Source organism: Odocoileus virginianus, chromosome 22 (genome assembly GCF_023699985.2).
Source record: "Odocoileus virginianus isolate 20LAN1187 ecotype Illinois chromosome 22, Ovbor_1.2, whole genome shotgun sequence".
Lineage (NCBI taxonomy): Eukaryota > Metazoa > Chordata > Mammalia > Artiodactyla > Cervidae > Odocoileus > Odocoileus virginianus.
Window position 1 is genome coordinate 11,453,933 of NC_069695.1, and position 16,951 is coordinate 11,470,883.

Here is a 16,951-nt window from a genome sequence, read left to right on the forward strand (position 1 = left end):
CAGTGCTTTTAGAGTATGTTGTAGCATGTGTCAGTTCTTCATTCCTTTTTGTGATTGGAAGATAGGACACTGTCGGGTGTATGTGATATTACACCACATTTTCTTTGTCCATTCATCAGTTGACCGACATTTAGGCCGTTTCTACTTTTTGGTTCTCATGAACAATGCAGCTATGAATACTTGTGTATGAGCGTTTGTGTGGACATGTGTTTCCATCTCTCTTGGGTCCATCCATGGGAGTGGAATTGCTGGGTCATATGGTAATTCCATATTCAGCTTTCTGGGACCCTGACAAACTGTTGACAGTGGATGTGTTATTTTACACACCTTCCAGCAGGGTCTAGAGTTCTGATTTTTCCATATCCTCACCAATATTTGCTGTTTTCGGCCCCTTTCCCCATTTTTCCTTGAACCCCCAGTAAAAATTCCCTCCAGGCACAGCTTTACAGAAACTCTGTCATCTTCTTCTCCCTGAGCCCCATGGATTACTTCTTTGGCAGGTCCCTCTGCCAGTAATGCTTCTCTTCTCGGCCCTTAAATACATCTCTATCCCAACTCCATCACACTCACCATCCCATCCACCAGATCATCTAAGTGATTTTTCCACCTGCTGGAACCCTCCATCGCCACATTTCCCACCCTTCAAGGCCCGGGTCACGTTCCGACTTTCCCTGGAGACTGTGCATCACTCCAGCATGGTGCCCACTCCTGCTTCTCACTCCCGAGCCCCCCGGCTCTCCCACCACTCTGCATCCCACATAAGGAGCAAGACATTTCCAAGGTGAACTGCGGCTTCCTGCAGGCAGGGCAGTGTGACGTTCATCTCGGCTGCCCTGTGACACCCACCCAGCACAGCTCCTGGCAACAGCAGGGCTTCACCAAATGTGGGTCGATGTGATTTATGCATTGTCTTTGTTTTAAAGGAAGGGGAGGAGAGTAAGCAGAGAGTACAAGAGGAAGGCACTTAGGGTCAGTTTCCTCGTCCACTGACCGAGCATTGGAGTCAAGGTTTCTGGTCTGGGGCACGATGCGGTCAAGAAGCGTGAAATGACACACCACCCGGGGACTGGTCCCACTACAGGCTTGGAATCCAAACTCCGCACACCCACCTTCCCTTCCCCCTTCTCCTGTCGTATCACAGCCATATCCACCCAGTGCAGGACCAACCCCGGCAGAGGACACAAGCATTCACATCAGGGGGCTGACGATGCATTTACTAACGGTCAAATGAGTCCCGGGGATGGCTCAGTGTGGGCTGCAGTGACCAGAGTCATTCTCAGGGACCAGACCTCCTTCCACTGTATCTCTATGTAAGAACCGGGCAAGAACGGGTCCCACAGTAGACACGCTGAAAAGAAAATCATTTGGGGAGGAAGGAGCAGAGGTGGGTCTCACGTTGCTCAAAAGATGAGCCGGTGGAGAGCCAGGGACAATCTGGAAAGGTAACAGTGTGGGCCCCGCAGTGACAGCTGTGGATGGCCCTTGATGGGCACGCCTGCTGGCGCTCTGCTGACTCTGGGCTTTTGTGCTCTTGCACCCAGGACTTCTCAGCCACCACCAATCCACAGACCATCCTTCCTCACTTTACTCGGGGCTCAGCCCCGCCATGGCCTCATCCGCCAGGGATTCCCTGATCACCTTGCGTGTAAGTGACCCTGCCGGTCACCCCCTGGCTTACTTTGCTCCCTAGCACCTCTCACCCCTGACACATGACCTACTCCTTTGCCTGCCATCTCCCCCAGGAGAAGGCAGGCTCAGGAGGGCAGGGCCTATGTGGTCCACTCTCTCCCCAGCGTGGACACACAGCAAGCACTGGAAGCATTTGTTAACACATGTGCCTTGAGTGGCAGGGACAAAACCCACCTGGCTGGGAGGGTCTGCAAGTGGGGAGGGACTAACTTGAGAGGCGGCCCCCGGGCAGCTGACCCAGTACACGTGGGACATGGACACCCCCACCCCACAGACTTCTCCTGCCAGAGAGGACATGGCACAAAGTTATAATCACTATGTCTGCAAATATATAGTGTTTGTGGAAACGGAAGTTGGTAGAACTCTCTAGATGGCAATTTGGGGATAACTAGCTCAGTCGGTAAAGAATCTGCCTGCAGTGCAGGAGACCCAGGTTTGATCCTTGGGTTGGGAAGATTCCCCTGGAGAAGGAAATGGCAACCCACTCCAGTATCCTTGCCTGGAAAATCTCATGGACAGAGGAGCCTGGTGGGCTGCAGTCGATGGGGTCGCAAAGAGTCAGGTATGACTGAGCAACTAACACTTACTTACTTACACTTATCAACATGACAAGTGTAGAAACCCTCTGACTGGTGATACCACTTTCAGGAATTTATCCTACACATGCCCCACCCACACACGCTCCATGAGCTGGATGGAAGGTTTTTTTGGTTTCACTTTTGCAAATAGCTTGAATGGCCACCAACAAGGGGACTGGTTCAATAACGATGTTTGGGGCTTCCCTGGTGGCCTAGTGGTGAAGAATCCGCCTGCCAGTGCAGGAGATGCAGGTTCTGTCCCTGGTCTGGGAAGATATCACATGCTGTGGAGCCCATGCGCTGCAATACTGAGCCCACGGGCTGCAGCTGCTGAAGCCTGCGCCCCCTAGAGCCTGTGTCCCACAACGAGAGAAGCCACCGCGATGAGAAAACCCTGCACGGCAACGAAGGACAGCCCCCGCTCACTGCGACTAGAGAAAAGCCTGTGCAGCAACCAAGATCCAGCACAGCCAGAACTGAATAAATTAAATAATAATTTTAAAAATGATGTGTTTGCCCAGAAGTACTCTGCAGCACCCAGCTGTCTCCCACTATGCGCCTCCCTCCCGCCACACACACACTGGTGTCTGCTTCTGGAGTCTTCTTGCCTCCCAGGGCTGCAGACCCTCACGGGGAGCCAAGGGACACTTGCAGTGAGACAGTGCCTGGGGGGTCCTGGGGGTCACACTAGGAAGGGCCTCCCTCATCTAGAAAACCCAGGAGCCCAGACTGAAGACCAGGAAGCAGGTACGGAGGTGGCTCACCTTGTGGCAGGTGTACCCGAGTCCAGCATCCAACCCAGCCTGCTCTTGGGGAGTGGGCAGGGCTGGTTCCAGGACTCGGGGGGCCCTGTCTAGGACCGAATGGGGGTGGGTGGTGGGGGAAGGTTGGCCTAGCCCCATTTACTCTGCACGGAACACAAGGACAGATATTAAGAGAACTCTCTGAGGTTTGTTGGGACTTTGTCCTGATGGTAACTTTGCTCCCGCATAGGTTTCCCACAGTGCTTAGCAGGGAGAGAATCCTTAAGTTAAAAATGGCTGGGAGAAATCACAAGAAAGGGGGAAAGTGGGGTGTCTGGGGGGTGGATGGGAACTCCCAGAGACACAGTGGGTGCTGGCAGCTGGCTGGGGATGAGGGGAGCTGGTAGAACTGGGAGCTTGTGGGAAGGAAGAAACAGTCCTGCTTTGGATGAACCTAGCATGTTGGCGAAGGAAACTGCAACCCACTCCAGTATTCTTGCCTGGAAAATTCCATGGACAGAGGAGCCTTGCGGGCTACGGTCCACACGGTTGCAAAGAGTTGGACATGACTGAGCGCAGCACAGCACGCTGGCTGACACCTAGGAGGTGCTCAGGCGTGCCTGTCACGGGGAATTGAGATGAACCTGGGCTCACGTTCAGTCCTGAGATAAGTTTCTTAGGAGCTCTGGGGCTTCGGGACATGGGAGATTAACAAAGGAAATACTAAGAGTTGGGGCCGGATGGGTACGGAGTGCTCTGAAATGGGGCTGTTTCTCCCTCAAAGTGGTCCTCTGACTTCTGGCTGCATGGACAGCCTCGTGGAGTCTCCACGTTTCTGCCAGTTGAGCACTTAGCCTGGACGAGCAAGCATCTCCTCTTTCCTTCTACGGCCCGAGGCCTGGCCGCCCTCTACCTGCTTCCGCGTGCAGGTTCAGAGCTGCAGAGTGGGCCCAGGGCTTCCTGTTCTTCCTTTCTGCCCCTCATTGCTGTGACTAGACCACATCCTTCCCTCTGCACACCCAGGCTCCCTCCCTGGGGGGCCCGGGGCTCCTGGCTGCCAGGGTTGGAGACAGACTCAGGGTAGGGGTGCTCGGGCGGGGCTGTGGGCAAGCTCTCACCCCAGAGCCTCTCCTCCAACCTTATCTTTCACTGGTGGTTTGGGAAAGTCTGTGTTCAGCCAAGAATCACATCGAGTGATAGGCCCTCTCGCAAACGGCCTGCTGGGTTTTCTCAAGGAAGTGGGGGGAGGCCCCGAGGGCTTTCGCTGTACTTTTCCTCTGCAGTTGCTGAGATGCAGGGTTCGGGACCGGAATGGGTGCTGCAGAGCACGTCCCACTCTCCCCCAGACACTATCTCGGCCTCTTCACCGCCAGCTTTTGGAGGGGGACCCTTGGAGCCTTTGAGTGGAAGGGCTGCAGAGAGGATATCCCCCCAGCATCCCTCTGATAGGCTCCAGGGCCTCTGCGTGATCGATGGTTTCTCAGGAAACCATCTTTCTTTCTTTTTTTAATATAATTTTGTTTCTTTATGTCTCTGATGGGCCTTGGTTGCTGCTTAGGCTTTTCTCTAGTTGCGGCGTACAGAGGCCTCTCCCCATTTGCGATGCACAGGCTTTTCCCTGCAGTGGCTTCTCTGGTTGGGGAACACGGACTCTGGGCGCACAGACTGTGGCACGTGGGCTTAGCAGTCGTGGTTCCCGGGCTCGAGAGCACAGGCTCAGTAGCTGTGGTACACGGGCTAGTTGCTCCTCGGCACGTGGGATCTCCCCGGAACAGGGATCGAACCCGCATCTCCTGCACTGGCAGGTGGATTCTGTACCCCTGAGCCACCGGGGAAGCCCCAAAGGACAGCTGGCTTTTAGATGAATGAATCGCTGCTGTACACTGAGGGGCCAACTCTGTGGTCGGTGAGTGTTCTGTTCGGGATCTTCGGGAGACAATGCTTATTTGGCTCCCAAGACAAGTCTCAAAGAGTAGTGGCAACTCGAAGAGATCCTAGTCCACCCGAGTTCACAACAGCATTAGTCACAATAGGCAAGAGGAGGGAGCAACCCAAGAGTCCCTTGACACATGAATGGATAAACAAAATGTGGTCCATCCATATAATGGAGTGTTATTCAGCCTTAACAAGGAAGGAAATCCTATCACACGCTGTGATATGGAAGAACCTTGAAGACATTACACTGAGTGAAATAAGCCAGTCACAGAAGGACAAATATTATATAATGATAATAATAACTAAGTCGCTCAGTCATGTCTGACTCTTTGCGAACCCATGGACTATATATATAATCCATGGAGTTCTCCAGGCCAGAATACTGGAGTGGGTAGCCTTTCCCTTCTTCAGGGGATCTTCCCAACCCAGGGATGGAATCCAGGTCTCCCGCATTGCAGGCGGATTCTTTACCAGCTGAGCCATCAGGGAAACCCAAATATTGTAGGATTCACTTATATGAGGGACCTGGAACACATTCATAGAGTGGGAAGCAAAACGGTGGCGGCCAGGGACTGGGGGAGAGGGAAGGGGGAGTTGGTGTCTAATGCACGGAGTTTCAGTTTTGATAATAATGAAAACATTCTGGAGATGGTGGTGGTGGCACAACAACGCAAATGCACTTAAGGCCCCCGAACTGTACACTTACAAACGGCTAAAACGGCCAGCCTTACGTTCCTGTTGTTTAGTCGCTAAGTCACGCCCGACTCTTTTGCGACCCCATGGATTGTGGCCTACCAGGCTCCTCTGTCCATGGGATTCTCCAGGCAAGAATACTAGAGTGGGTTGCCAATTCTTTTTCCAGGGAATCTTTCTGACACAGGGATCGAATCTTCATCACCTGCATTGGCAGGGGGGTTCTTTACCACTGAGCCACCTGGGAAACCCATGTTCTTTTTTAACTACAATTTAAAAACGGCTTGAAAACTGAGGGCAGTGAGTAGGGAGGTAATCTTTGGTGGGTAGGCCATTCTCTGCCTGGACAACACTGTCCCTTTGCCTTGCTATTGCTCACTGGAAGAAAATCTGTATGGATCGGAGGGGGCTGCCAACATGGGGGCAGAAGGCCCGGGGTGGGGGGTCGGGGGAGCAGCGCCCACTCATCAGTGTCTCTGGCAGAGAAAGGGGTGTGGGCGGGCCGGGGCAGGCAAACCACCCGCACCCTCCAACAGTGAAATGTGTTTCTTGGATGAGAATCCAAGGCAATTGTGCGAGCCCACACAGTGTTTGTTCGGAAGCTAATGCATTCCTGTCCTATTGTCTCCGCCGGAGACTTGTTGTGGGCACACCCATCATATCCTCCCTCGGGGAGAGGCCAAGGTGCTTGGAGTCAGGCTGTGGGAGGCCCCACAGCAAAGGGAGAAAGGCAGCCTGGTGAGAGCACCGCAGAGTACCCGGGGGAAGGTTCCCAGGGCAGGGCACGCTGCCCAAGGCGTGCCCAGGATGCAGCCAGGCCTGGGGTGCTACCCCGTGGGGAAGGAAAGAGGGTGTGGATGGAGGGAGCCTGGGGCTGTCTTCCTGTGCAGGAGGAGAGCAAGCGCTGGTGATCAGAACTTCTTCCAGCCCACCCTGAACATGTCAGCTCACCCACAGCACAGTCCCAGCCTTAACAGAACAGACCCAAGTAGCCTAGTGCAGCCACACTAAAACTCAGCCAGACCCCGCCTGCAGGAGCCCCTCTTGACTCAAGGGTGGGCTGGGAGCAGCAACAGAGTGGCCAAAGAGAGGGGAGTTCAGAGCACAGGTGATCGGCTGGTTTGCTGGGGAACAAACCCAGAGCTCTGATTGGTTGGCTAGGCCTACAGAAGGGTGGTAGCAGGATACCCGGCAAGCCTGGAAGAAGTCTTGGGAAGAGGAGAGAGAAAACGAAGAGGCCTAAGTGGGAGGTAAGGTCTCCAGTGGCCGAGGAAGCACAGTGACAGGCATGCACCTTGACAGTCGAGAGGCGAGGGGAGGGACAAGAATGAGGATGAGCTGGAGGAGACGGACGGCCCCAACGAGTGGCACACAGTCTAGAATGGTGGCCACGGTGAGCAGCTGCCCAGGGCCACCTACCTGCATCTCAGGAGCGCTCTCGTGTTTGCATTAGGGCATCTCTACCTTGTGCCTCTGCTGGACCTGGACTTGCATCTGCAGCTGAGTCTAGAGGACAGCTCCTGATAGTGACCCTGAATCATCAAGAAGAGCCTCAATTATGTCTGGGTCTCTTTGGGCAGGCAGGGAAGTAGATAATCTGTCCATTAAAAATCTGTCATCAAAAAACGTGCAGCAGGTTTGGAGTCAGAAGACCTGTCATTCACGAAGAGTAACCCCGGGCATGTCACTTAGTCACTCTGCACTTTGGTTTCCTCACCTGAGAATGGGGCTAATACTTGCCTAGAATTGTTTTGAGAGTCAGTTGAGATAAAGTATGTGAAAGAGTTCTAAAAAGGGCAAAGCATGCTTCAAATGCAAGGTGTTATTATTGCTATTAAGTGTTTATCTTCATAAACATGTATCTTTCCTGAAGATCTTGACCCACTTTGTAATGTCCCCGTGACACTCTTGCGGAAACACGGAATGGCCACAGGCCTCATTATCTCTGCTTAGTAGACAGAGACACTGAGGCTCAGTATTTCTGTGGCTCACACAAGCCAGACAGACAGATAGCCAATCTGAGAAGAACTAGATAGATAGCAAATCTGAGAAGAACTAGAAGGTGCCTGAAGAAGCCCTGGGTCAGCATCCTCTTTCTTGGGGAATTATTTTAATTATTTTAGTTTCTCCCACAGTAGCTTATTCTTATTTTGCTGATTGGAGCTCATCCTTAACTTTGTTGACTGGTGATGATAATCAATCCATGTCTGCACAAAACTGACTTGATTTTACCTATTCTTTGTCAGCACTGGCCACCATAGGTCCATTCATCCATGCCCCCACCAAGGCATCCATTCTTTTATCCACTCACACATCATGTCTCCAACCTTCCAATCACTCACTCATCCTTTCATCCATCTACCCATCTACCCTCTCACCCACCATCCAGCCAGCCAGCCAGCCAGCCATCCTTTGACAACATTTATGGAACACTTACAGTGTACTAAACACTATGTAAGTATCTAGGTAACAAGAATAAGACTTGTAACTTAGAGTCTAATAAGGGGAAGCAGAGAGCTCATGCCAGGTATATGGGGTTGGAACATAGGATAGAATGGTGGTGGTGAAGAGCAGGCCAGGCGGATGGCATAAGCAGCAGCACATGGCATCATGGCATACGCATAAAGGGGAAAAAAAGTGACCTAATGGAGTGCAGTGGTAAACAACAAGTATTTCAAGAGACTAAAATATGTGATACTAGGGGGAGAGAGAGCATAAGATGATAAAGGTGGCCAGGGCCACATCCTAAAGGGCTCAAGATGCCATGCTACTTCTGGGTTTGGATTTTATCCTAAGGGATGGAGAGCCACTGAAAAGACTTTCAATTGGTGGGTAGGGCCATGCTCTTTGCAGAGTGGAGAGCAGACGGGAGCTGGGGCAGTGGGAGACCCGGAGGCAAGGAGACCAGTGAGAAACATGGCAGCTTGAGCGAAGGCAGGAACAGTGGAAGGAGACAGGTTTAGGAGGCAGAAGTTAGGGAGAGGAAAAGGGCAATGCAGAAGACGGAGAAGGGGCAGATCAACTGAATCGACGGGTGCCATGGGTGATACTACAAAGGCAGGAAGAGTTGATTTTGGAAAACGGGAATGAGCTCGGGGTGAGAAATACTGAGTCCACGGTCCTTGGGGGTCATCAGGGAAGATAAGTAGCGGGAGACTGGCCGCCCATGGTTGTCAGGCCACGGGTGTGAGTCAAGGCCCTGGGAGTGACCTGACCTGGGGAATGCCATGGAATAAGAAGAGACGAGGGGAAGAGCTCCGAACCAGGAGACTGCGACATGGAAATGGCGGGAGAGGAGGGGGAACCCCCAAGGAGGAAGAGGGTGGTCAGAGAGCTGGGCAGAGCAGGAAAAGAGTGACGTCATGGAAGCTGCGGGAGGGCTGAGAAGTCAAGGTCACTTCTCAACCGTGTCAAAGCCTCAGAGAGGTCCAGTGAGATGAACAATGAGCGGGAGGGCCCCTGGATTTGGTGATTAGGAGAGCATGGGTGACCTCTGCCATGATGACTTCACGCAGGGAGGGGCGGGTGGAAGCCTGGGTAACGTGGGGCTGGAGAGGCAAAGCGAGGTCAAGGAGCGGAGACAGAAATAAAAAAAAAAAAAAAAGAAGCGAAGACAGAAAGAGCGAACTGTTTCTTTTTTCTTTGGGGGTTTCTGTTCTCAGGGTCAAGGGCAACGGGCCGTGCAGCGGGAGAGACTTAGACGGAGGCAGACGTGAGTGGGTACCGTGCAGGAGAGAGGAGAGAGTCGAGCATATAGGTTAGCCTTAAATAAGAGAAAGGCTATCGTTCCTCTGAAATGGACAAGAGGTGCTAGTGTGGCTGTGGATCCAGGTACGTGTGTAAATGCTCACAGTGCTCAGCCTGTCCTGGGCAACTAGGAAACGAGTGTTGGTTTACCTTCAATACTTATTATGGTCCTTCGGTGACGGCCTGCATTTCAGACGGGATAGGGGAATTTGTCCCGATCGTCCCTTTTCCACTAGCAAAAGAAGCCCCGGTGTGGCAGCTCTGGTCAGATGTCAAGGAAATTCATGGTTCTCAACTGGACTTCGGTCCAAGCTTGTGCCCTGTGGTCTGGCTGTCAGCCCTCCTAACTTAAGACAGGCAGGCGGGCAGGCACCCTAACTGCGGACGAGGCGCCCTGGAGGGAATAATTAACCTCCTTCCTGCAGACCTTGCAAACCGCTCGTACCAAGTGGCCACAGTAAATGTCACATGGGGGAATGCTCCATCCCACAGCTGGCCCAGGGGATGGAAACGTAATCTGGGGCTCAGAGCAGACACGGAATCCTTCTGCAGACGCCAGAGCCAGAGGACGGGGCCATGGCTCCAGTGGCTCCTCTTGGGGGCCAAGCCCTGGCCTGTGGCCCAGACAGGAGGCGACTTCTGTTCACGGAGTCCCTGCAGACGCGAGTTCCCAGGACCCCGCGTCAGGGCTTGAAACACCAAGGACGTTGGCCATGACTGCTATCAACACCTCCCAGCTTCTCCTTTAATGCCCTTGCCGTTCCTTCTAGAAGCCTTGGCTGTCCTCTTCTGTATTCACTGCCCTGATGTCCACGGATCTTTCCTGAAGGGTGAGCACAAAACACTCGAGGCAGCCCTGAGGTTTTCCCTTTCAAGAGGGGGTCTCTGGGGGCTGAATCATGTCTACAGGCCCTTAATCTGACTTACAGTTTTGGAGCGCTGACTCCAGAGACCAAGCTCCATGCTTGTGCATGTTTTAAAATCCCATTTTTATTTGTACCAGTCTGTTTGAGTTAAATAACACTGTAATTGTGCTTCATCGCTTCAATCGTGTCTGACTCTTTGCGACCCCATGGACCACAGCCCGCCAGGCTCCTCTGTCCATGGGATTCTCCAGGCAAAAATACTGGAGTGGGGTTGCCATGCCCTCCTCCAGGGGATCTTCCTGATCCAGGGATCAAACCCATGTCTCCGGCATTGCAGGAGGATTCTTTACTGCTGAGCCACTGGGCAAACCCAAACAACATCGTAATTATCCTCACTTTATACCTGCAGGAACTGAGGCATGGAGAGTGAAATGAAGTCCCCGTGAGCATGAGTAATGGAAACTGGCTTTGGAACCCAGGTCGAGTCCAAAGACAAGGACATAACAGCTGCCCCACGAGTAAGCCCCACATAAATAAGGCTAATGGGGAGAAGTCAGCAAAGGTGGGGTGACCACACACCCCAGTTTGCCAGGGATGGTTCCAGTGTTCACCTCAAATAACTAGTAATATTCGTTTAGCCTTCAAAAGTGCCCTGATTAGGATGATACATTATAGTTAATAGCCCAGACAAGGGGAAGGATACTGAGGGGCTAGGAGCCCCCTGCTCCCCAGTCACTATCTAACCAGTCAGTACACCTCTACTGTTCTACCTCCTCCCTTGGTACTCAAGTGCTCACGCCTGTCTCTGGTGGTTCAGCAGGTGGGGGTGGGGAGAAGGGTCCCAAAGGTGACAAAGCAGCCCCGCTCTCAGTGACAGGCGGTTATTACTGCCGATCAGGACACCTGCTACAGCGCTTCACCTGGGCCTGCCAGGGCGAACTGCTTCCCAGGATGGGAGCCGGAACAGGACGGAATTATGGTAACAGGAGCACCAACCTCCAGCTGAAGCACAAGCTGGAATCAAGACTGCTGGGAGAAATATCAACAACCTCAGATACGCAGATAACACCACTCTTATGGCAGAAAGCGAAGAGGAACTAAAGAGCCTCTTGATGAAAGTGAAAGAGGAGAGTGAAAAAGCTGGCTTAAAACTCAACATTCAAAAAAACTAAGATCATGGCATCCAGTCCCATCACTTCATGGCAAACAGATGGGGAAACAATGGAAACAGTAAGAGACTTTATTTTCTTGGGCTCCAAAATTACTTCAGATGGTGACTGCAGCCATGAAATTAAAAGATGCTTGCTCCTTGGAAGAAAAGCTATGACCAACCTAGACAGCATGTTAAAAAGCAGAGACATTACTTTGCCGACAAAGTGCTGTATAGTGAAAGCTATGGTTTTTCTAGTAGTCATGTACGATGTGAGATTTGGACCATAAAGAAAACTGAGCACCAAAGAATTGATGCTTTTGAACTATGGTGTTGGAGAACTCTTGAGAATCTCTTGGACTTCAAGGAGATCCAACCAGTCCATCCGAAAGGAAATCACTCCTGAATATTCATTGTAAGGACTGATGTTGAAGCTGAAGCTCCAATACTTTGGCCACCTGATACAAAGAACTGACTCATTAGAAAAGACCCTGATGCTGGGAAAGATTGAAGGAGGGAGGAGAAGGGGACGACAGAAGATGAGATGGTTGGATGGCATCACTGACTCGATGGATAAGAGTTTGAGCAAGCTCCGGGAGTTGGTGATGGACAGGGAGCCCTGGCGTGCTGCAGTCCATGGGGTTGCAAAGAGCAGGACACAACTGAGCGGCTGAACTGAACTGAGCACCACCCACTTGCTCCTTGCTGGCGGTCCCTGGGGAAGGTGGTTGAAGGGGAGGCAGATGGAAATAAAACTGTGCTCCAAGCTCCCTCTGGGGGCGCCTGGCCAGGAGAGCAGGCCTGGAGGCACTGGGGGCACCTGGGGCCATCACCCCACTACAGCACCCTCTGGACGCTGCTCTGAAGGAATGACTGCATTTTGCGTCTGACTCAGCATCTGATGGCTCTCTGAGATGCGGCGGGGAGGGGGGCGGTGGGAGTGGGGGCGTGGTGGTTTAGGCTGGCTGGGGGCCAGGCCTGAGGCCCCGGGCAGTGGGCAGACACCCCTCACAGGGCCAGCCTCTGAACTCACAGGTCTCTCCTGGCGCCCACCAGCCGGGGTCCCCCCCGCCGACGCAGGAGAGGGCAGGGAAGGGGAGGGCAGCCCCGGCAGCTAGTCTGCTCTGAGCCGGCGGTCCCCAAGCCCCTGGCCCCAGGCCTTAGCTCCCCACTGCTCCCCCAACCACAACCTCTTCCCACCTGAGGCCTGGACTTGACCTTGCTGGCTTTGAGGGGAGGGTGTGATAAGCGTTTTGGTGGAGGGAACTAGCTGCCTGCAAAGGCATTTTCCGCTCTCTAAAGTAAACAATCAAACAGGAAATTAATCGAGAAACCCACATCAACGGAAGGTTCAGGTTGTGATTTTCACAGCCCCAGAGCCAGGAAATTCAAAGTTATAGTTCCCATAGCAACTTGCCTGTAGAATGGGCCCCAGCCGCTGGGCTGGAACGAGACCTTGAGGGGTCAACTAGGCCAGCCCCTTGCCTCCAGGAAGTGCAGGCCAACAGAAAGTCTGAATATGCTGCGGTGAGACTGTTCTTCTGAGGCTCAGCAGCGGGCCTGGGACAGAGTTAGGAGCAGCAGGGCCGGGGCTCTATGTTCAGCTCTCCTGAGCCTTGTAAACTGTGGAATCAGCTGACATCCCAGTTCTTCAGTCCTCTATATTCCAATTATCATTCCTGTATCCCAATATTCTGTGAACTGGGAGTAAATACCCATGCCTGCAAGCTGTTAGAAGCGAGGGGCTGTGTGGTACACGGTTATTCTTACGTCTCCCACCCCTTGTTCTACTCAGTCGCACAACGACCCCTGTCTCTTATCTCAATTGCCCCTGGACCTAGTGGTTGACCTTTGCCTGCCCACCGCCCCTCCCCCCCCAACTGGGCTGATTTTTCTAAAAGAAAGATATCAATATATATATATATATAGCTGCTTTGCTGCGCTGTACCCTAGAAACTCACACAGCGCTGTAAAAGCAACTAGACTCCAATAAAAATCAATTAGAAGAAAAGATCTGCAATAGTGCATGGGGAAAAAAAGAGAGATGGATCTCAGCTTATTGACAGGGCCAGGAGATTTCAGACAGCCTCCAGGGTGGCATCATTTTTTGGTTGTTCTCGTCTCTTCGACCTGCCCCTCCAACCCCCTTCTGGACCCACGACATAAAATAAGCTCAACGCACACTGATAAATGGGTGGCCTGAAGGAGCCAGTGGCGAGCCCTCCCCCTTCAAGGGGGGCTGTGGGGGTTGTGCGTCTTGGGTGGGGTTTTCTTTTGTGTGACTAGTGAGGAGTCCCGCCTGGCAGGAAAGGAGATAAGGGCGGTGGAGCTCAACTGAGAAGGAAACAGTCTGGAATCCTTCCCCGAGAGTCACCCTGCCCTCCCACCCGAAATGGCCACAACAGCCTGCCGGCCGGCCGGCCTGACCAGCACAACTCTGCAGCCCCGTCCCAGGGATCCTGTGACAGCGAGCGGGGCCGAGGCAGGAGCAGGCGTTCCTGGGCACTGGGCCTGCGGCAGAGGGTGCCCGGCTTGCCCGCCCGCCCGCCCGCCCGCCTGGCCCTGGAGCCGGGCCGTGAATTGAGCAAAGCAGTGGAAAGAGAAGTGGCGCCTGCTGGAAAGCAGACAGAGCGGCTCCTGGATTTCCTAACAGGCCCAGCCGCGTGCCAGGGCCGACGGGCCAGCTCAGAGCGCCTGCCCGGCCTTGCTTGCGCAAGAGGCCTTCCTCCCCTGGGTGAGCTTTCCTGGGTGGCCGAGCCGCTATCGAGCCGCCCGCGTCCCTGAGGGAGTCTGCCCCTCACACCCACCGCCTTCCCGCCCTCTCTGGGGTGTAAGCACATCAGAACACGCTGGGCCCTCTGGGAAGACGGGAGGCCTCCTGGGGGTGCAAGATGTTTCCTTTCAAAGAAGCCAAAGAAATAGTGATCAGAAAGAAGTGATAGGGAGGCAGGAATGGACGGAGGGCTGACTTCTCTGCAGGCTCAGAGGGGACAAGGCGGGGGGCACAGAGGGTAACCTCCTGGTTTCTGAGCAATGGGTGCCCTGTTCACAGAGTCCAGGGGTGCAGCCCTGCTCACTGGTGGGCACATGGTCATCTGAAGGCCAGGCCAAGCCACTTTGGCGTGAGCCTGGGAAGAAGCTTCTCAGAAGCTCTTCATGACATGCCCAAGTCAACCAGAGGCCCCTGCTCCCAATTCCAGACATGGCAGGGGGTGTGAGTGAGGGAGGGCACCAGAAACCAGAGGGGGACCTTGAGGAGCGGGAGCCGGGCACACTGGCCTCTTACTCTGTCCCCAGGGACGGAATGCTGAAGAAGCCCTTGCTTAGACCATGTCCTCTTCAGCACCCTCATCCTGGCCTGCCCTACAAGGAATAAAAGCCGGGTTCCAGGCAGAGGTGCCAGTCCTCCCAGGGTGGTAGAGGTGGATGGAGTTTGAAGACACACTGCAGAAGCTGGGCAGGGGGGTCTGGCCATTGGGTGAAGGAGATTAGCTGGTTCTGTGGTGGGTTTGGGTGCAAGGTGGTAACCAAGGACCCACCGGGCAGGGACAGCTGGGCCAATTAAGCCGAGAAAAACACGGCTCTGCTCCAACACGATGAGCATCTGCACTCAGACCAGCAGCCACCCAAACGGAGAGGCAGACCGCTCTGGGCTGAGAAAGGGGCCAAGGCTGCTTGGGGAGAGCAGAAGTGTGCACCGCCAAGTTCAAGGTTGGAGATAAAAGTATTTAACGGGCACCTGGGAGTTGGCTTGGGTTTCAAGCCTTGCCCTGAGCAGAGTATACATTTTCATAATAGGTGACTCTTTCTAAATTGAGATGATCTCTTTGGGTGAGTGAGCATGCGAATCCATGACCTGTGTTACCCACGCATCGTTACCTGGTCCAACAGACTGTGAGGGATAAAGGGCTCAGCCCACTGCCACTTCCTCCCCAGGGCCCTCCTGCCTCGCCCCCCCCCCCCCCCCACCCGCTTCACAGACCTCTGGTCCAGCCAACGCCATCTATGAACACATCTGCTCCTTACCTGCCTCTGGCCTTTGCGCCTCACTGACTCAGCTGGGTCCGCCTTCGCTCCCCTTGGCTCCAGTTACTGGATCCCCCAAGATGGGCTGAGAGATGTGCCTCCCCCTAGAAACCTTCTTTGGCCTCCTTTCCTGACATCCCTGGAGGAAGAAGCCTCAAGACTCACAGCCTGGGGCAGTTATTTGGTTCTGTCCAGTTCTACACTGAGTCTAGAGTCTACCTAGATTATTTCTTGCTCACATGGGAACTTGCACCCAGCAGGCCCTCTCAGGGAACCCATGCATGGGATTTGAAGGAAAGCATGTGCTGGCTGGAGCCAAGTCACTCAGAAGAGCCTCTCTATTCCCTGAACACAGCCCCACCAGTGACACACAGGTCTGAAGGGACAGAACATCATTCATTCTTTCACTCATTCATTCACTCATTCATTCAGCAAGGAACATGAATCCTGTCCTCACTCGTAGGCCTACTAATCTAATAAAGAAGACAGACTGCACAAGTGGAACAGTGATGGCAGCTGGGCCTGTAAAGTGAGACTGCCTGGGTTCTAATCCTGACTCCATCACCTGCTACATATGTTGCACAGGTAAATTTTCTGCATCTCGGTTTCCTTATCTGGAAAGTGTGTGTGTCAGGGTGGGGGGTGGGTAGCACTAAATGAGATAATCTATGAGACGCATTTAGAGCAGTTTCTGGCTTCATTAGTGGCAGCTCTCAGTTCTGCTCAGAACTAAGGGTGGTGCGGAGGTGGGTGGCAGAAAGGACCATTTTCATCTGTGTGGGGAGAGGAAGCCCGGCCCGGAAGAGGCTTCCTGGGGGAGCTCTAAACTGACACTCTGAGGTGGAGCTGGGGAAAGAGTGGGATCGGGAGCCGGGGGGAGGGAAGAACATTCCAGGCAGTGACCCCCGAGAGTCCCGTCCACAGAGAGGGTGCTGAGCCCGGGGAAGGAGGCTGGTGGGGCAATTCCGGTGAAAGGTGACTAAGACAGAGGAGAGGGAGAAAAGAACTTTGCAAGAGCTGCCGCCCGCAGTCCCTGGGAACTGATGGGGCGGTGGCCGGTCGGGGACGTCCTTAAGTATTCAAGCCAAGGGGGAATGAATGTCCGGTGGAGGCACCCAGGCCTGGAGATATGGATCTAGAGTCTGTGCAGGTCAGGGGTGAGTGCGGCGGGTGCCCTGAGCATCTGCCTGTGGCCACAAGCTTCCAGGCCTTTGTCAGGGGTCTCACTCACGGTCCACCACTAGCTGTGTTGCCTGTCCTTTAGTTAATCCCAAAGGACATCAACTTCTCCACGCTTCTGGCTAAGAGGCCATCAAATGAACTTCTGGAGAAGAACTTACACGAGAGATGAACACATCTCCCTTGGCGAGGGCTCCCACACTAAACGCAAGGTGATACACGTGTTTGGAGCCAGCCTACATGTGCGTATCTACACACTCACCCACAAACATATTATCCATCTACACGCGTTATGTGAAGTATGATGAGAAAGAAGATTAGTTTCAAGGGGACATAAAAAAAAAA

General features: G+C 53.5%; 1 protein-coding gene across 6 annotated transcripts in view; it reads right to left on the minus strand.

Moving 5' to 3' along the window:
* CTIF (cap binding complex dependent translation initiation factor) overlaps nucleotides 1-16,951 on the minus strand; it is a 316,461-nt gene that overhangs the window by 6,785 nt on the left and 292,725 nt on the right. The window lies entirely within an intron of this gene.